The sequence below is a fragment of the Triticum urartu genome, chromosome 2 (genome assembly GCF_003073215.2).
Source record: "Triticum urartu cultivar G1812 chromosome 2, Tu2.1, whole genome shotgun sequence".
Taxonomy (NCBI): domain Eukaryota; kingdom Viridiplantae; phylum Streptophyta; class Magnoliopsida; order Poales; family Poaceae; genus Triticum; species Triticum urartu.
The window spans coordinates 277,543,806-277,565,427 of record NC_053023.1 but is presented as its reverse complement, the minus strand read 5'-3'; positions in this window follow the sequence as shown (position 1 = coordinate 277,565,427).

Here is a 21,622-nt window from a genome sequence, read left to right as displayed (position 1 = left end):
AAAAATGCATAGTTTAACACGGGGCACTTGTTTTTCATGTTTAATAACTCTAAAATTATGTTTAGGGCAGAACAGTACCAAACCTAAAATATGCACATGAGGAGTTTCCGGACTTGTTGTTTTGTTATTCCGGCCTCATTTAAACTTGCCTAGATTAGATAGTTTTATTATGCTTCACCCTATTGCCATGCTAACAACATTTAATCTTGTTGGGTACATAAACGAGAGAGAACTAAATAATTGATGTGGTGTTCCGTTAATATGCAACTCGTTGCATATTGAGCTCCACTTAACTTGTAGTTTTGTTTGTGCCCCTTGCCATGCCATGCATATTTAAACCGGACATGCATCATACTTATTTGCGCATCGTGCCATGCTTATGTGATGCTTGTTTACTATGTTGTGTGCTTCTTTCCGGTGTTTGCTTCTTCGGGTTGGTTCCGGTAACGTCGCGTTTGTGAGGATCCGTTCGACTTCATCCGTTTGTCTTCTTCATGGACTCGTTCTTCTTCCTTGCGGGATTTCAGGCAAGATGACCATACCCTCGAAATCACTTCTATCTTTGCTTGCTAGTTGCTCGCTCTTTTGCTATGCCTATGCTGCGATACCTACCATTTGCTTATCATGCCTCCCATATTGTTGAGCCAAGCCTCTAACCCACCTTGTCCTAGCAAACCGTTGTTTGGCTATGTTACCGCTTTGCTCAGCCCCTCTTATAGCGTTGTTAGTTGCAGGTGAAGATGAAGTTTGTTCCTTGTTGGAACATGGAGATGTTGTTCCTTGTTGGAACATGTTTACTTGTTGGGATATCACAATACCTTTTATTTAATTAATGCATCTATATACTTGGTAAAGGGTGGAAGGCTCGGCCTTATGCCTGGTGTTTTGTTCCACTCTTGCCGCCCTAGTTTCCGTCATATCGGTGTTATGTTCCCGGATTTTGCGTTCCTTACGCGGTTGGGTTATAATGGGTACCCCTTGACAGTTCGCCTTGAATAAAACTCCTCCAGCAAGGCCCAACATCGGTTTTACCATTTGCCACCTAGCCTTTTCTTTCCCTTGGGTTCTGCAGACTCAAGGGTCATCTTTATTTAAACCCCCAGGCCAGTGCTCCTCTGAGCGTTGGTCCAACCCAGAGCACCGTGCAGGGCCAGCCCTTGGCAACTTGGGTTACGTCGGCTCCTGTACGCTTAGCTTATCCGGTGTGCCCTGAGAACGAGATATGTGCAGCTCCTATCGGGATTTGTCGGCACAACGGGTGGTCTTGCTGGACTTGTTTTACCATTGTCGAGGATGTCTTATAGAACCGGGATACCGAGTCTGATCGGAATGTCTCAGGAGGAGGTCTATTCCTTCGTTGACCGTGAGAGCTTGTCATGGGCTAAGTTGGGACACCCCTGCAGGGATTTGAACTTTCGAAAGCCGTGCCCGCGGTTATGGGCAGATGGGAATTTGTTAATGTCTGGTTGTAGAAAACCTGAAGTTAACCTTAATTAAAATACATCAACCGCATGTGTTACCTTGATGGTCTCTTTCCGGCGGAGTCCGGGAAGTGAACACGGTGTTGGAGTTATGCTTGACGTAGGTTGTTCTAGGATCACTTCTTGATCATACTTTTATCGACCGTGCTTTGCCTTCTCTTCTCGCTCTCATTTGCGTATGTTAGCCACCATATATGCTAGTCGCTTGCTGCAGCTCCACCTCATACCTTTTACCTTACCCATAAGCTTAAATAGTCTTGATCGCGAGGGTGTGAGATTGCTGAGTCCCCGTGGCTCACAGTTACTTCCAAAACCAGCTTGCAGGTAACGATGAGTCCGTGCAGATGACGCAACCAAGCTCAGGAGGAGCTCGATGAAGATCTTGTCCTTTGTGTTGTTCCGTTCTAGTTGATCAGTAGTGGAGCTCAGTTGGGGTCGATCGGGGACCTTTGTCGCACTTGGGGTTCTTCTTTTATTTTGGTTCCGTAGTCGGACCTTGATTGTATTTGGATGATGTAATGCTTTATTCATGTATTGTGTGAAGTGGCGATTGTAAGCCAACTATGTATCTCTTTCCCTTATGTATTACATGGGTTGTGTGAAGATTACCTCATTTGCGACATTGCTTTCGATGCGGTTATGCCTCTAAGTCGTGCTTCGACACGTGGGAGATATAGCCGCATCGAGGGCGTTATAAGTTGGTAATCCGAGCCTTCCCCGACCTTAGGAGCCCCATTGCTTGATCGTTTTTAGCAGCCGAGTTGTGTCTAGAAAAATGTTTTGAGTCATTTAGGAATTATATATCGGAGAGTTTAGGAATTCTTTTTACTCCCCAGTCTCCTCATCGCTCTGGTAAGGCATCCTGACGTAGAGTTTTGACTCTTCTCTTCTCAAATTTCACTAAATTTTTTTAAGATCACGCAGGTATCTTGGAATCGTTCCGATGGTTTTGTGACGAGAACATTGTCTTAGTGCCTCCTGTCAGGGGTTTTGTGGAAGTGTCCCGGGGAGTTGAGCTCTGAGGTGTTGTCGTCATAATTTTATCGTTGCAGTTCTGGAATACTTGAGTTTAGTACGCCGACATCGAAAATCTCTTTTATGCAGTTCGTTGGTGAGATAACCTCGACACCACCCAGTACTGGGGCGGGAGTTCGTGAGTATTGCCATAACTTGTATAACGGATGCTTTTCAAAGGTTGAGGTAGACGATTTCCGAAGTTTTTCTTGGTTATGTGTTGAAGGATGGATACAGCTGGATGTAGGATTTGTTAGTTTGGGTGAGATATTATGCTTCCCCTGTATCCCCAACACCTGATTGCATAACCGGAAAATTTCGGGAGTTTCATAGGTGGGAATTCAAGTAGCTCTTAGGATATCTTTCCGATGGATATATGATATGAAATTGGGGTTCGACGTCTAGTGGTCCGCCTATTCACGGTTGGTTTTACAATGGTCTCGTTGTGTCTTAAAGAGTCCTTGGCTACGCCGACTCGGGGACGCTTCGTATGTCATGTGCACTGCCTTGTACATGATGGTGCTATACGATCGAGCCCGTGTAGGCCCCACCACGAAAACTTCGGACGAAATCTCTATCATATGTTTGTTCCGGCTTATTCTGCCAGCCAATCCTTTGTTTTGTTTTGAGTTGTGGTATTCGAGTTGCTTCGAAGTCAAATGTTGATTCCATCCCTTGTCTAAGTGGTGTTCTCATATTCCTATGTGAATATTAATCCTTCTTGATCATCGAGATTGTCTTGCCAATCCTTTTCAACCGGTGTGCTTCTCTTCAAGCGGATCCGTCCATTTTCAACATCCGCAAGATTCAATCTCAGCTTTCTCAACGGTGTTTGCTTCATCCGTTCCAAGTTGTCTTTGTTTTCCCACCCACCCACCCTTTTTCTTCAAGGATTCAGATTTCTTAATCACTACCCATTTTATTGATGGAAGTCTCTCCATTCTTTTTCCTTCATGTTTTTACCCGGTGGTTCACATGAAGATGCTCTTCTAGTTCGTCATTCCTCACTCATTTTTCATCTCCGGTGGTTTCAAGTTAAGCTTTGTTGATCATATCCTCTCCTTGTTTCAATGTTTTCTCATGCCGGTGCAATTCTTAATCGTTCACTTCTCGCTATTCTATTGTCCCAGAGTGCTCAAGATATCTCGAAGATTCGTGTTTTCCACTCTACATTCGTTCAAGTTCTTTCGAGGATGTTATCTCATTCAAGTCTTTTAATTCAACCGTTGAAATCTCTCTTTTTAATCATTCTAACGGTGTTTTCTCTTGAGTGGGCCCTAACCCACAGGTTTTTTCCCAGGATCTTACCTGACTCTTCTTATTTTTCCGGAGCTTTTCAAACTCTTTTCTAAAGTTTGACGTAAGAATGAATTGTCATCAGGCAAATGTCTTTCTCCAAGATGGGTTAAATTCTTTTCATCGTTGGCTCAACCTTTCCATTCTTCATTCCGGAGTGTCTAAATAATTTTTGTTGGTGTTTCTCATCGTCATTCTCAGGATTTGAAGACCGAAGAAGAGTTTTTCCTCCATATCTTGCTTCATTCTCTTCAAGATTCGTGATTCTAGCTTGTTGCCATCCTCTCATAATTATTTTTCGATTGTGAGAATTCTTTTCACCCATCCGGAGCATTTCATGAGTTGTTTTCCATTTCTTTTCCCCGAAGCCCATCATTTAAGAAGACTTATTCATTCCAGCTTTCAGCTCTCATACTCTAAATCATACCGGTGTCTAAATCAAGGATTCTCTAATCAGCTCGTAATCTTTTCGTTCTCATGGGTCTAAATTCACTCAAGCATCTTCGTTCATTTGCTAATTCTTCCCGGTGTTTCTTTATCTTTACTCCGTTCATTTTCAATTCTTACGGTGATTCGTTCAAGAGTTTTTCTTCCTTCGTGTATCATATCTATGCATTCGTGCTTTTCAAATTCTACCGGTGGTTCGTTGAAGGCCTCTTCAAGTTAGCGCATTATCTATCTTAATCCTTTTTACGAGAATAAGTAGTATGCCAAATCCGTTGCTTGTCATCAATTTAAATTGGTGAAGGATACGCATAACATAATTCTTATTCTTGTTTCATCCATATGTTAATCTTTTCTCCCAGAGTTTGTTCACGATGATTAAATTCTTGGTTTCAAGTTCTCATCTTTCTTTTCCCGGAGATCCAAGCTCCCGCAATTATATCACCACGAAGCTCCATCTAAATCATCGCAAGGTTTCACCTTGTATTTTCAACTTCTCTTTCTTTTGTTTGATCATTCTTTTGTTTACCGGAGTTCTTCATGAAGGTTCTACATGATGGTTCATCAAGGATTTATATCCCTTCTCCAAGTGTTCATTGAGATTCTTTTCTAAGAGCTCAAGCATTCTTCATCTTGCTATCCGGAGTACAATATCATTGGAGGTGGTTTTACGTCATTCTTGATAATTTGAGTTCATGTTCCATGATCCACATGTTGTTAAGAATGAGATATATTAAATCCATCAATCTCTTCATTCGAGTTAACTTGGGTTATTTTTCACCTAAAGCTTTCCCTAAGGATTTTGCTAATTATGGTGCTTATAAACGTCCCAAGTTCTTCATTTATCCTCCCGGTGAAATAAGTTTCTCGTCTCCTCGTTCATATCAATCCAATTCTTTTTCCCGTGGGTGGCAGGTTGTCACCTCATAATTTGAGATGTATTCCATAAGACCATATCAAGATTATTCTTTTCGTTGTTGGTTTTCCAACAATTCCGTTCTAGCATGTGTTGTAAGCGTGCTCTCGTTTTTCCCTTCGTTCATTCCATTCTTACTTTTGTTCCGGAGGCATTGTGTTGTTGCTCTTTTCAACCATCATCTCGTTTGTCAAAGATCATGTTCTTTTCGTGATTATCCTTTAACCGGATTTTGTGCCATTCTGCTCAAGTTCTTTTCGCCTTATCAAGCCTTGCATCTCTTTCAACCGGAGTGCTGTCAGAGATATTTCTTACTCATTCCATTCATTTAATAGTTCCGGAGGCAGTGTTTTGTAATGTCATCAAGTATCTTCTCATCTTATCAAGTTCTTATTCAATTTCTTTTCTTTTCAATCGGAGTGCTGCCCAAAGTTGCTCTTCCTTGTTTCTCTTTTCTGACGGAGACTGTTAACTTCATTCATCTCCATTGTATTCTTTTCTCAAATTGGCTTAACCTTTTCAAGGTTCTTTGGTTTCACTCGTTTGTCAAAGAAGCAACTTAGTTTTACCTCTTCTCTTTCTCTTCCGTTTTCCCTCCGGTGCCGTTCTAGATCTCGGGACGAGATCCTCTCGTAGTGGTGGAGTGTTGTGACACCCCGAGACTGATGTGCCAGTTGTCCTCCAGTTTATTCGTTGTTGTTGCCTTGTCATTTGCTTGCGTGTTGCATCTCTCCATGTCATCATCCGCATTGCATCATCATGTTTTCAAAACTTGCATCCGTCCCGGTCTCCTCGTTCCGTCTGTTGTCCGTTCTGACCCCAGACACACTTGCACGCGCCCGCGGCATGTCCGGGACATTATTTTATAAGTGGCCAGAAAATGTTCTCGGATTGGGTTGAAAGTTGGCGTGCGGTCTTATTTTAGTGTAGCTAGACCGCCTGTCAAATTTCATCGCGTTCGGAGTTCGTTTGATAGCCCACCCGTTAAACTATAGCGGCAGTATAGCCGGTCTTTTCGTCGGACGTTTTCGGTCTTCGGAAACTGTTGTCAGGCTGCAATTCTCTCCTCTCCTCTCCGTCCATGGCCCTCTACACAGCCTCCTCCACTCCTCAGCCGCCACCTCCCACGTCTCCACGCGGGCCCGCAGAGCCCAGAGCAAGCCCATCCAGGCCTGAAACCTCCCCGCGCCCGCTCCAGGGACGAGCTCACCCTCGCCCGAGGCATCCAGCCTCGTCCCCGCGCCGATCTGGATCGCGCGACCCCGCCACCAAGCATCGCCTGCCGGAGTGCGCCCCTCCTTGAAGCCGACCCCGCCTCCTCCGCCTCACTCCGCCCGCCGCCCGGCCCCTCCGGCGATCGCCGCTGCCACGACGCCAGTGCCCGAGGCCTCCCCGCCGCCGTAGCTCCAACACCGGCCTCTGGCACTGCTCCTCGTCGTCGACCCCTCCTCCCATCGGATCTGGCGCCGCCCCCACCAGATCCGCCTCGCCCGGCGTCTTCCCCGCTGCCTCGTCGATGGTGTCGTCTGCCGCCGACAGGCCCCTGCCTTGATCGGGGGATCGAGACGAAGGGACGAAGGCGCCCAAAGGCCTCCCGCGCGTGGGTCTCCATGCCGTCCTCGGCCCATCGCGCCGCTCGGGCCCCGTCCAGCAGGCCCCCTGCCTCCGGCCTCCTCCTCTCCATAGTTTCGGGCCAAGGCCCATGGTGAGCGCCCAGCCGCCCTCTGATTCGACCTGTTGTGTTTTTTTTCAGTTCTGGAGGTTTTTCCTAATTATCTACAGAATTGCAGTTTTGCAGAAAAGACCCTCATGTTCATACATTTAATATCTCACAAACTAAGCATCGCATGTAAAAACTTTAAATATGAAATATGACTAGAATTTCATCTAGTTTCATAATATGCTACTTTCACCCATGTTTAAAATGCTTAAAATGATGTTTGTTTAAATTTGCTCCTATGTCATGCTAAAATGCTTTAATTCATAACTAAATAACCGTAACTCGGAATTTAATAAACTTTATATGTAAATGGGGTAGAAAAATGCATAGTTTAACACGGGGCACTTGTTTTTCATGTTTAATAACTCTAAAATTATGTTTAGGGCAGAACAGTACCAAACCTAAAATATGCACATGAGGAGTTTCCGGACTTGTTGTTTTGTTGTTCCGGCCTCATTTAAACTTGCCTAGATTAGATAGTTTTATTATGCTTCACCCTATTGCCATGCTAACAACATTTAATCTTGTTGGGTACATAAACGAGAGAGAACTAAATAATTGATGTGGTGTTCCGTTAATATGCAACTCGTTGCATATTGAGCTCCACTTAACTTGTAGTTTTGTTTGTGCCCCTTGCCATGCCATGCATATTTAAACCGGACATGCATCATACTTGTTTGCGCATCGTGCCATGCTTATGTGATGGTTGTTTACTATGTTGTGTGCTTCTTTCCGGTGTTTGCTTCTTCGGGTTGGTTCCCAACGTCGCGTTTGTGAGGATTCCGTTCGACTTCACGTCCGTTTGTCTTCTTCATGGACTCGTTCTTCTTCCTTGCGGGATCTCAGGCAAGATGACCATACCCTCGAAATCACTTCTATCTTTGCTTGCTAGTTGCTCGCTCTTTTGCTATGCCTATGCTGCGATACCTACCACTTGCTTATCATGCCTCCCATATTGTTGAACCAATAGCCTCTAACCCACCTTGTCCTAGCAAACCGTTGTTTGGCTATGTTACCGCTTTGCTCAGCCCCTCTTATGGCGTTGTTAGTTGCAGGTGAAGATGAAGTTTGTTCCTTGTTGGAACATGGAGATGTTGTTCCTTGTTGGAACATGTTTACTTGTTGGGATATCACAATACCTTTTATTTAATTAATGCATCTATATACTTGGTAAAGGGTGGAAGGCTCGGCCTTATGCCTGGTGTTTTGTTCCACTCTTGCCGCCCTAGTTTCCGTCATATCGGTGTTATGTTCCTGGATTTTGTGTTCCTTACGCGGTTGGGTTATAATGGGAATCCCTTGATAGTTCGCCTTGAATAAAACTCCTCCAGCAAGGCCCAACATTGATTTTACCATTTGCCACCTAGCCTTTTCTTTCCCTTGGGTTCTGCAGACTCAAGGGTCATCTTTATTTAAACCCCCGGGCCAGTGCTCCTCTGAGCGTTGGTCCAACCTAGAGCACCGTGCAGGGCCATCCCTTGGCAACTTGGGTTACGTCGGCTCCTGTACGCTTAGCTTATCCGGTGTGCCCTGAGAACGAGATATGTGCAGCTCCTATCGGGATTTGTCGGCACAGCGGGTGGTCTTGCTGGACTTGTTTTACCATTGTCGAGGATGTCTTGTAGAACCGGGATACCGAGTCTGATCGGAATGTCTCAGGAGGAGGTCTATTCCTTCGTTGACCATGAGAGCTTGTCATGGGCTAAGTTGGGACACCCCTGCAGGGATTTGAACTTTCGAAAGCCATGCCCGCGGTTATGGGCAGATGGGAATTTGTTAATGTCCGGTTGTAGAAAACCTGAAGTTGACCTTAATTAAAATACATCAACCGCGTGTGTTACCGTGATGGTCTCTTTCCGGCGGAGTCCGGGAAGTGAACACGGTGTTGGAGTCATGCTTGACGTAGGTTGTTCTAGGATCACTTCTTGATCATACTTTTATCGACCGTGCTTTGCCTTCTCTTCTCTCTCTCATTTGCGTATGTTAGCCACCATATATGCTAGTCGCTTGCTGCAGCTCCACCTCATACCTTTTACCTTACCCATAAGCTTAAATAGTCTTGATCGCGAGGGTGTGAGATTGCTGAGTCCCCGTGGCTCACAGTTACTTCCAAAACCAGCTTGCAGGTAACGATGAGTCCGTGCAGATGATGCAACCAAGCTCAGGAGGAGCTCGATGAAGATCTTGTCCTTTGTGTTGTTCCGTTCTAGTTGATCAATAGTGGAGCCCAGTTGGGGTCGATCGGGGACCTTTGTCGCACTTGGGGTTCTTCTTTTATTTTGGTTCCGTAGTCGGACCTTGATTGTATTTGGATGATGTAATGCTTTATTCATGTATTGTGTGAAGTGGCGATTGTAAGCCAACTATGTATCTCTTTCCCTTATGTATTACATGGGTTTTGTGAAGATTACCTCATTTGCGACATTGCTTTCAATGCGGTTATGCCTCTAAGTCTTGCTTCGACACGTGGGAGATATAGCCGTATCGAGGGCATTATAGAGGTGATCTTGATGCTTTTGAATTACTTGGCCGATAAGCACTTTTCTCTTCACTTCTCTTTTGATATTTTTCCAATAGCTACGTGAAAGTGACTTTCGGCTTTTCACCTTTGTGCTTACCTTGGCCTTTGATTTCTTTGATTGTTCTTGCATTGATCTTTGGATTTTCTTGTTGCCCCAGTACTTGACGTCTTCTGTGCAACCTTGATGGAATTCCCACCTTCAAGAATATTTTCATTGTGCTCTTGAACAATTTTTTACTTAAAAACTTGATCCCATCATCCATAGTTTTTACCTTCTCATGTTTAAATGGATTGGCTTGAAGCAGCCGATGCAAAAATCGTTTGCTATCAGGACCAATTAGAATAGACTGGTCATCTCTTGGTGTCTCAACAAATTTTAATCATCCTTTATCATTGACCGATTTAACTATTTTATGAAACATGTTGCATCCTCAAAATTATGTTTGAACGAATGATGCAACCTGTAATACATTCTTCCTTGAATTGATGGCTTGACATGGTGATTAAGAATTCTTATGTAATTAGTTTTCAGCAACAAATCAAATATTTGATTAACATGCTTGAATTAAAGGTGAACCTTTTATTTTCTAGCCGATCTTGCTATGAGAACGGCTTTGGAGTTAAGCAAACGAATGGTTCAAATTTTACATCACTCCGTTCAGCTATGCATTATGTTTTGCACTCTATCTCCGATGTCTTTGAAAAACAAATTATACCACCATCAGTTTTCTCAATAGAGTATAACCTTGGCTTTAAATTTCTGAAATCAAAATAGTTAGAACATACATGTCTCAATTGAGACCATGCATAAGCCAAGTATGAAGCTAGCAAAGCTACCGAATTAGATATGAACTTTAAATAAAGCAATGGGAAAAGTTTTGGCTGCAATAATAAATCATTATCGGTCTCTTTGAATGGTATAATGTATTGACCGATATGCTTTGTAACAATTTATTGCTAACAAGTAAATTTTCCTTCTTCATTGGTCTTTCAAAATTACTTATAAGATTTTTTTTGTAATAGATGCATCAACAACAAAGTTGCGACCAAATCTGCAAATAGGTAAATCACTTGCTAGACATACCTCTTTGAATATGTTGGGAGAGCATGACAGTGGTGTGATTTGAATGATACTTTGTTCCACTTTAGTTGGCTCCCCAACGCCTTGGCATCCTCTTTTTCTTCAATATATTCGGCACACATAATATTTGATTCGGCTTTTCCAATAACCGGATTTTCTTTATTACCTGGATCAGTACTTTTATCTTTTTGAATTTGCAAGGCTTCTCTCTCTTGTCTAATTTTAGCCCACATCTCAGCTTGGCGAGCTTTAAATGTTTTCATATTAATTTCCATCTACTCCTGATGAGATTGCCCCCAATGCTTTGAGACTCTTTCGGCAATGAGTTGCCGAAACTTTGCAATTGTTTAGGGGATACACTGGATGGTACAACACTGGGTGGATGCACCATTTGCACAACTCTAGATTTTACAGCAACAAATTCATGAGGCTTCCCACCTTCTATTAGTTCCTATCGAATGGAGTTGCACAAATCCCAAGAGAATGTAAGCTTGTTCTCAGTTACCCAGTCTGGATATGGTTACCCCCGATGCTTTTAGACTCTTTCGGCAATGAGATGTTGTCGAAATTCCGTAATTGTGTAGGGGGGAACATGATATGCCACGGTAGTAGGTGAATGCATTTACGCTCCTGTAGAAGTTTCACTTATTCGGCCATGACCATGAAGGTGCTGAGCCGAATTATGGACATCAACAGTTGCATATGGTGCCAAAAAATTAGTAGCATGAGGTGTAGCATATGATGTTTGAGGGTAATTAGCCGAATGACTTATACTAGCATGGCCAATTCCCCTATCCACCGGCATGTTTGGATTAACATACTGCAAGTTATTTGCCGATGAATATAAAGTTGAAACACTTTGTTGCATACTATTGGAAGTTCCTACATGGGGTGTGTCAACTTGATTAACCGAAGTCATCATGTTGTTCATCGGCATATAGATTTGTGGGGTTGCCGATGCATGGGAGTTGGGATACATATGTTGCATGTTGCTAAAATTATATGAAGTTGATGCATGAAAATTTTGTTGCATCGACACTTACACATAATTAGATGCATCATTGATAAAGCTAGGGCTAGCCGAAACATTATGCTCATTAAACAATCTAGCAACAACATATGCATTATTTTCATGTACATAAGTAAATTGGGTATTCATATTACCTTTGTAGATTGCAAACCGTAGATGACAATGTCTTCGTAGCAAGAACGGGCTGGAAACCGTTCGAAGCTTCGTCCCCAGCGGAGTCGCCAAAAAGTGTGTTTGCACACGAACACGTCATCGTGTACCCTCGACGCCGGGGGTGATGCACCGCAGCTCACATCGAAGGAGACCCGACCGGAAGCGCAGTATATACGCAAGCAATCCGGCGGGCGCTTTTGTACACCCGGAACCGCACACGCCCGGGAGGGACCCCGTTAGCGCCAGCGGCGGCTATGGGCTACTCTAGGTCGACCTGACCACCCCTAGAGCCTCGTTGATTCACAGCCCTCCATTGTTGAAGAACAAAGAACGAGAAGAAAGATACAAGGATAGGGGATAGGTGAACACGAAAAAGTAGTAGATGTGTTGTTCGATTGTGTGTTATTCAATCGGCCATCACCTCTCATCTATTTATGAGGCGACTGGACTTCCCGTACAAGTAAAGGATTCCAAATCCCGTCCAAATCTTTCCAAAATTAACCGAACTCGGATTTAGGTAAGTTTGACACATCAGTTTGTTTTTGGGGTCTCATAGGTAACAAATGACCTCAGTTGAAGATCCACCCAAAAGCAAATTTAATCGTTTCAACGAGGCGAACAACTTTCATGTTGAACGTTTTCGAGTCGAGGCCATCTTGAGGGCCGAATCGCCCATGCAAAATAGCTGATTAGTGGTGCTACCCATCAGACACGTGTCTGGTGGGGCGCGCCATATTTTGCCTCCTGGCAGGGCTGCATTCTGATGGCTCTAACTTTTGCATACAAACTCGGATTGGGACGATTTTTATATCAACACCAACAATTTCGAGGAGATGCACAACTTTTGTGTTGACACATTTTCCATCAGAGGCGACCATAATTGAGTTCCATGCCATTCTTTAATCTGATGTCAACATGAGCATCTTTGAACTTGTCATAACTATAGCATAAGAGCTCCGTTTTAGACCATGTTCATATCCATCTCGATCTTCTTAAAGAGAGCCATCTGGAGGTGACCCTTGATATAACTTAAAGCTACTCTTTATGATTGTGCCACTTTTGAGCGTCAACACAAAGAAATACATTCAATCAAAGAGCAACTATCATAATTAAAATCTTTGTAATCCAAAAGAGTGGGCACATCACTAGTGAAAGTTTTGACCTCTGCAAACCCACTTTTATCAATTTTTTCAACAAGATTTTCACCCTTCGAATTATGAGGACGCCCTCTAGCTAAAGTTGACTCTTCTTCAATCCTCTTTTCATCAAGTTTAATATTACTAAACAAGGAATCAATAGAAGAAATACTTATCATTTTAAGATCTTCATCATTGTTATGAAAGCAACCAATAGAAAACACTCTTTCTAAAATTCTCTTTTAGCTCTAAGCATAGCGGTTCTTTTCTTACTTTCATCCATAGAAGCGTATAAAGATTTAATCATTGACATCAACCTTAGGTGCACAAACTTTAATCTTGAGATTTTCTACATCATGGGAAATTCTATCAATGCTTCTAGACATATCATCAATCTTATTCAACTTTTCTTCTATCGTAGTATTAAAAGACTTTTGAGCATTGATAAATTCTTTATTATTTCTCTCAAGATTAGAGGGGTTCCTATTATTATTGTAAGAAGAATTACCACAGGAATTGCCATAATTATTAGAGGAATTTCCAGGACAAGGCCTAGGATTAAAATTACCTCTATAAGCATTGTTATTAAAATTGTGTCACAAGACAAAATTCACATCTACGGGATCACTATTTTTGCTCAATCGAAGTAGACAAAGGCACATCATTAAGATCAACAAGAGTAATTTTACTAGCAACCAATTTCATAAGAGCATCAACTTTTTCTCTCAAAGTACTAATTTCTTCAACCAAATTAACTTTTTTTACTAGTAGCTGCTCTTTTAGTATGCCATTGTGAATAATTTTCCATAATATTGTCTAGCAATTTAGTAGCTTCACCCAAAGTAATGTCCATCAAACTACCACCCACGACCGAATATAAAAGATTTCTAGAAACAAAATTCAATCACGCATAATTTTTTTGTATAATCATCCAAAGATTTAAACCATGAGTAGGACAATTTCTTAGCATCAATTTCATTCTTTCCCAAGATTGTGCAATATGTTCATGCTCAAGTTGCTTAAAATTCATGATTTGAGTTCTAAGGGAATTAATTTTTGCGTGCAGAAAGTACTTAGTAATAAAAGCATCTTTGCACTTATCCCAAGAATTGATACTACTGCGAGGCAAAGAAGAAAACTAAATTTTTGCACGATCCCTCAAGGATAAAGGAAGTAATTTCAACTTCACAATATCATTGTCCACATACTTTTTCTTTTGCATATCACACAATTCTACGAATGTGTTTAGATGGGACGCGGCATCCTGCTACTTCTTGAGCTTGCGTTGATTTTTCCCTTGAAGAGGAAATGGTGATGCAGCAAAGTAGAGATAAGTATTTCCCTCAGTTAAAAACCAAGGTATCAATATAGTAGGAGGCACAAGCAAGCCTCCAATCTATGCACGTGCACAAACTAACAAACACTTGCACAGAACGTGAAAAAGGGGTTGTCAATCCCTTCATGGTCACGAAGAAGAGTGAGATCTGATAGAGATAGGTATAAAAGATAAATAAAAGAGCAAATTAAAGTAAATTTAAATAAATTACAACAAGACATTTTGGGGTTTTTTTGGTTTCTAGATTTGAAAATATATGATGGATAATAGACCCCGGGGCCATAGGTTTCACTAGAGGCTTCTCTCTTGAAAGAAAACATACGGTGGGTAAACAAATTACTGTCGAGCAATTGATAGAAAAGCGCAAAGTTATGACGATATCCAAGGCAATGATCATGAATATAGGCATCACATCAGTGTCAAGTAGACCGACTCCTGCCTGCATCTACTGCTATGACTCCACACATCGACCGCTAACCAACATGCATCTCGAGTATTAAGTTCATACGAACGGAGTAACGCCTTAAGTAAGATGACATGATGTAGAGGGGTAAACTCAAGCAATATGATGAAAACCCCATATTTTTACCCTTTATGGCAACAATACAATACGTGCCTCGCTACCCCTACTTTGTCACTCGGTGAGGACACTGCAATGTTGAACCCACAACTAAGCACCTCTCCCATTGCAAGGAATACCAATCTAGTTGGCCAAACCAAACCGATATTTCGAAGAAAAATACAAAGATATTTAATCATGCATAAAAGAGTTCAGAAAAGACTCAAATAATATTCATAGATGATCTGATCATAAATCCACAATTCATCAGATCTTGACAAACACACCGCAAAAGAATATTACATCGGATAGAACTCCAAGGACATCGAGGAGAACATTGTATTGAAGATCAAAGAGAGAGAAGAAGCCATCTAGATACTAGCTATGGACCCGTAGTTCTGTGGTAAACTACTCATGCTTCATCAGAAGGGCAGCAAGGTTGATGTAGACGCCCTCCATGATCAAATCCCCCTCCGACAGGGTGCCGAAAAAGGCCCCAAGATGGGATCTCACGGGAGCAGAGGCTAGCGGTGGCGGGAAAGTATTTTGGTGGATGCTTCTGGTGGTTTTGGGAATATTTGGGAATTTATAGTGCAAAGGTTAGGGTTGGAGGACTCCCGAGGGGCCCACAATTCCTCATGGCGCGCCCCTAGGGCACGCCTAGGAGGCTTGTGGCCTCCTCGGGAAGTTTTTGCCCCCTCTCCTAGTCCTATGGGTGTCTTCTGGTCTAAGAAAAATCATCGTGAAAGTTTTATTCCGTTTGGACTCCATTTGGTATTCCTTTTCTATAAAACTCAAAAACAAGGACAAACAGAAATTGGCACCGGGCTCTAGGTTAATAGGTTAGTCCCAAAAATAATATTAAATATCATATTAATGCATATAAAACATCCAAAACAGATAATATAATAGCATGGAACAATAAGAAATTTATAGATTCATTGGAGACGTATCAAGCATGCCCAAGCTTAATTCCTACTCGTCCTCGAGTAGGTTAATGATAAAAACATAATTTTTGATGGGAATGCTACCTAACATATTTTCCATGTAATCTTCTTTATTGTGGCATGAATACTCAGATCCATAAGACTCAAAATAAAAGTCTAATATTGGCATAAAAACAATAATACTTCAAGCATACTAATAAAGCAATTATGTCTTCTCAAAATAACATGGCAAAAGAAAGTTATCCCTACAAAATCATATAGTCTGGCTATGCTCCATCTTCATCACACATAGTATTTTATCATGCACAACCCTGATGATAAGCCAAGAAATTGTTTCATACTTTTGGTGTTCTCAAACTTTTTCAACTTTCACGCAATACATGAGCGTGAGCCATGGATATAACACTATAGGTGGAATAGAATATGGTGGTTGTGGAGAAGACAAAAAGAAGGAGAAAGTCTCACATCAACTAGGTGTATTAATGGGCTACGGAGGTGCCCATCAATAGATATCAATGTGAGTGAGTAGGGATTGCCATGCAACAGATGCACTAGAGCTATAAGTGTATGAAAGCTCAAAAAGAAACTAAGTGGGTGTGCATCCAACTTGCTTGCTCATGAAGACCTAGGGCAATTTGAGGAAGCCCATCATTGGAATATACAAGCCAAGTTCTTATAATGAAAAATTCCCACTAGTATATTAATGTCGCTTGAAGCTACGTTGGTATTTCCCCAAAGAGGAAGGGATGATGCAGCACAGCGGCAGTAGGTATTTCCCTCAGATCTGAAACCAAGGTTATCGAACCAGTAGGAGAACCAAGCAACACAATGTAAACAACACCTGCACACAAATAACAACTTCTCGCAACCCGACATGTTAAAGGGCTTGTCAATCCCTTCTGGGGTACGGCGCCTCAAGATAGGCAATTAGACATGGGGTAACGCCAAATAAATAAATAAGAATAAATTGCAGCAAGGTATTTTTGGATTAATAGATCTGAAAATAAATGCAAAAGAAAATAGATCACAAAGGAAAATAATATGAGAAAGAGACCCGGTGGCTGTAGGTTTCACTAGTGGCTTCTCTCAAGAAAAATAGCAAACAGTGGGTGAACAAATTATTGTTGGGCAATTGATAGAACTTCAAATACTCATGACGATATCCATGCAATGATCATTACATAGGCATCACGTCCAAGATTAGTAGACCGACTCCTGTCTGCATCTACTACTATTACTCCACACATCGACCGCTATCCAGCATGCATCTAGTGTATTAAGTTCATGGAAAAACGGAGTAATGCAATAAGAAAGACGACATGATGTAGACAATATCTATCTATGTAGAGATAGACCACATCATTTTATCCTTAGTAGCAATGATACATACGTGTCGGTTCCCCTTCTGTCACTGGGATCAAGCACCGTAAGATCGAACCCACTACAAAGCACCTCTTCCCATTGCAAGATAAATAGATCAAGTTGGCCAAACAAAACCTAAATATCGGAGAAGAAATACGAGGCTATAAGCAATCATGCATAAAAGAGATCAAAGAAACTCAAATACTTTCATGGATATAAAAAGCTAGATCTGATCATAAACTCAAAGTTCATCGATCCCAACAAACACACCGCAAAAGAGTTACATCATATGGATCTCCAAGAGGTCATTGTATTGAGAATCAAGAGAGAGAGATGAAGCCATCTAGCTACTAACTACGGACCCGAAGGTCTACCAAGAACTACTCACGCATCATCGGAGAGGCACCAATGGAGGTGGTGAACCCCATCCGAGATGGTGTCTAGATTGGACCTGGTGGTTCTGGACTCTGCGGCGGCTGGATGAATATTTCATTGACTCCCCTAGGGTTTTGGGAATATTAGGGTATTTATAGAGCAAAGAGGCGGTCCGGGGGCACCCGAGGTGGGCACAACCCACTAGGGCATGCCCGGGCCTCCTGGCGCGCCCTGGTGGGTTGTGCCTCCCTCGGGGCAACCCCCAGGCGCAGCCAGGGCCCGTTGTGTTCCTTTTGGCCCATAAAAATTCTCCATAAAGTTTCATGGCATTTGGACTCCATTTGATATTGATTTCCTGCGATGTAAAAAACATGAAAAAACAGCAACTGACACTTGGCACTATGTCAATAGGTTAGTACCAAAAAATGATATAAAATGACTATAAAATGATTATAAAACATCTAAGATTGATAATATAACAACATGGAACAATAAAAATTATAGATACGCTAGAGACGTATTAGCATCCCCAAGCTTAACTGCTACTCGTCCTCGAGTAGGGAAGTGATAAAAATAGAATTTTTGATGTGGATAAACACTCATCTTGAGAATAACACATCTAGAATGCACTAGTACAGCGAGGTGCTACACAAACGATTTTAACCCCTTTCCGCGACGACATTTGGAACCGTCGCCTAGTGAGTGTGGGCGATAGGGGGGTCCTTCCTACGCGACCCAGAAACCATCAGGGATATGCCCTCCTGGCACACACGCTCGGTAAAATGAGGTCGTGTGCGACCGTCGAGCACTCAAATACAGAAATACGTACAGTAGTGCTAAAAAATACAATTATACAAGCGAAATCATTTCCGGTCATAAGTACATCCCACATAATCAGTCACCGCTAAACGTTTCTTTTCGTATATACATCCCACACAGTCGCTCCAAGGAAAACGTTTATGTTCGCAAGTACATCACACACAATTTTCCCGGTTAAATCGTTTGTGATAGCGTTTCCATTGCACACGGTATTAACAATTTTATCGTTTGCGTTATTGAATGCATCACACACGGTGCCTAGAAGAAACTGTGTGTCAAGGGCTGTCCATCACACATAGTTTTTATGTGGTAAACGTTTGCGCCAGGTGGCCTAACGCAAACAGTTTTCAAGAGGATGTCGTGTGTGATTGTTCATTAATCTAACACGGTTTATTCCTAGATACTGTGTGTGTTATTGAATGCATCGCACATGGTGTTTTCTCAATAACCGTTTGCAATAGAAAACCCAATTAGCATGCTAATTATCCGATTATTAATAATCCATTTATTAATCTAATTGAAATTTCATATTAAGCACACAATATATTTCATTTTCATAATTGAAATACATCACAGTACAACATCATATAGCTTCAGCACTCAGCTACCCCATTACACAACTACACCAGCACCGAGTTTGACATGCAACATCTATAACCTTTCGAAATTAGCATCATAGATGGTACATACACAGATGTATCTCATCTGGAAAACTGCTAAAGCAGAAGGCGAATATTGAGCCTTCATTGATGTTGAAGGTCTTTGTAACTTTAGGCCAGTGCCTGTGGATGATTGACCGTCCATCCTTCATCCTCTTCAGGAACACTTCAATATTGAACCGTGGGTGTTGTATGAATAGCTTCCTCGCCTCCTGACCATACAGGTGGTTTGAGAGGTAATCATCAGTGAACTGCTTTGGAAAGGCCTAAAAACAAGGATGTGCATAAATATCTTCTCTATATTGGAAATGGGGCAAAGGAATAAAAAAAGGCAAGGTATAATAGTTAGTACCATCCTGTAGTGAACTGATGTCTTCCTCATTGTGCAGACAAAGATCTTGTTGTTTTTTGTCGGTAATTTCTTTATCCTAACAATCTTTCTGAGTTTCTTGACTTGACTGATATTCATGGACAACTCATTTCCTCATATGCAAAAAGGGTCGAACAGTGGGTCAAAATCTCTGACAGCAGGACCTACATGTGCAAGACTAAATTGTTAAAAACCTAAATATTAGAATGGTTCCTGCAATTGCACAATAATGTGCTATTAGACAATGGACCATGCACGTGCTAACCTTGATTGTAAACCTTAGTGCTTCCCATTGTTTCCCTGCAACACATATAAGGTAGTTAGTCATCAGGTTAAGTAAGGGTTCGGATGCTATCAGTAAAATATTTTGATGAAAAATAAGCACATTGCAGATTCATCAGATTAATTCAAGCCACATGGAAAACCCATTTATCCAAACCAAGCATGATTAAGAACTAGGAAATATAGCACTTGTATATGTTTCTCATGTATTAAGTGCAACCAAATTCGATGTATTCCTCACATGCACAACAATACAAAATTCTACCCACGACAATTAGACATCGCATTGCAGAATTGAACCAAGCAGTTAGCTAAACGCCACAACAAATGAACCAGACATTAACTGGGCACCACATTGCACAATATAACATACTCCTAATAGAAGATCGGACAGTTAACCAAACCAAGCATGCTTAACAACTTGGAAATATAGCAATTGTATTTTTTCTCATGTATTTACTACAGCCAAATTCAATTTATTCCTCACATGGTATACAATAACATGATGCACCCACAACTATTGAACATCGCATTGCAGAATTGAACCAAACAAAACAGTTAACTAAACACCACAACAAATGAACCAAACGTTAACTGAGCACCACATTGCACAATATAAAATACTCCTAATAGAAGATCAGATAGTTAACCAAACCAAGCATGCTTAACAACATGGAAATATAGCAATTGTATTTGTTTCTGATGTATTTAGTACAACCAAATTTGATTTATTTCTCACATTGTATACAATAACAGAATGCATCCACAACAATTGAACATCACATTGCCGAATTGAACCAAACAACCAACCGCGTCACATCGTCGGTGCGCGAGGCGTCGATGGTGGCCTCGACGGCGAGGTACTCCTCCAAGATCTGGGGGTCGACACGAATGGCAGCCATCGCGACCTCATCTGCGCGTGCGGCCGCGATTTGCTTCTCCACTGCCAAATGGTCCTTGGGATCCTGGCTATACTGCGTGCACCATGGCTTAGGGCGACACTTATTTGGTGGAGGGGTCGGTGATTTGGGTGGAAGGTGTCGCGCCGAGGGTCGGGGCATGTGGGATGTGGAAGGAGAAGGAGGATAGGGCCGGGTGTGGATTACTTGCCTGGATAGGCGAGGCCGAGCAGTGTGGAGGAGGGTTGCCGGTGAGGAGGCAGCGCTTCAAACAAGGAGTGAAGGTTTCAACTTGGAAAGGAAGGCGAAAACAGGGGAAATGTGGCTTTTGGTAAGGGGAGGGGGCGGGGAGGTATATATTTCCGCGGAAGCCAAAAATTTGGAATCACTTCAGCGAAAAAACTGGCGCGCAAAGTGTCATCAGACACGGTCCCTTATTCAGAACCGTGTACGATATGTGAACATGACAAACGATTCAGATAGCTTAACCCGTGTTTGTTGAGTTTGAACGTGAAAAATTTTGGTTCGAATTTCCCTGGTTACAGTGGTCATCCACGTCATTGCATAATTTGGGTACAGAAAGGAGACTACAACATATCCACACTTCTTAATCGAGCAAGTTCAGCAATTAAATAGAGCTAGCTGACCTAAACATTACATTAACAAATTAAAGACCGCCACTCTTAATTAAACAAAACAAAGAGTACTACTACGGCTGGTGCTCGTCGATCTCCGCCGCCGCCTCCATGTCTAGCTCGCGCCCGACGGTCTCCTAGGGAAGGATTTCCATGTCATGGGTACACAAAGGAGACTACAACACCCACACTTCTTAATCGAGCAAGTTCAGCAATTAAATAGAGCTAGCTGACCTAAACATTACTCTAACAAATTAAAGACACTCTTAATTAAACAAAACAAAGAGTACTACTACGGCTGGTGCTCGTCGATCTCCGCCGCCGCCTCCATGTCCAGCTCGCGCCCGACGGTCTCCTGGGGAAGGGCTCCATGGCATCATTCACCATACTCGGCAAGCATCTCGCCATCCGTGTCCGCCATCTCTTTGGTAAATAGGCCGCCACGAGCTCGGCCTCACTAGCTCACAGCTCCAGTCTGCAAGTACCGCAAGAACACGCGCTCAAATCCTGATTCATCTTTTACCTGGTTTGCCACCGTCAAGAGAACTCGTTATGTCGAAGACCCACCTCTACGCCTCACATTAGCG